Genomic DNA, 205 nt, shown 5'->3' with positions numbered 1-205 from the left:
TTTATTCCTGTGGAATCTGCAAACTTTTCAAATATGACCATTGCTTAAAGGTGTTGAGCTATTTACGTTTATTTACATGCGTCACATTCATTATACTATTAAATATTCAGAAACAGATGACTTCATTTCCTATCCCCACAAACACCACTTACATATAATTATAAAGAGATTACAAACCATAAATCCATGAAATCAACAAAGATGA

This window comes from Mirounga angustirostris, unplaced genomic scaffold, assembly GCF_029215605.1.
Source record: "Mirounga angustirostris isolate CCGP_5_RB_7025 unplaced genomic scaffold, mMirAng1.0.hap1 SCAF_2, whole genome shotgun sequence".
In the NCBI taxonomy this organism is placed as follows: domain Eukaryota; kingdom Metazoa; phylum Chordata; class Mammalia; order Carnivora; family Phocidae; genus Mirounga; species Mirounga angustirostris.
Note: the sequence above shows the minus strand (reverse complement) of the source record.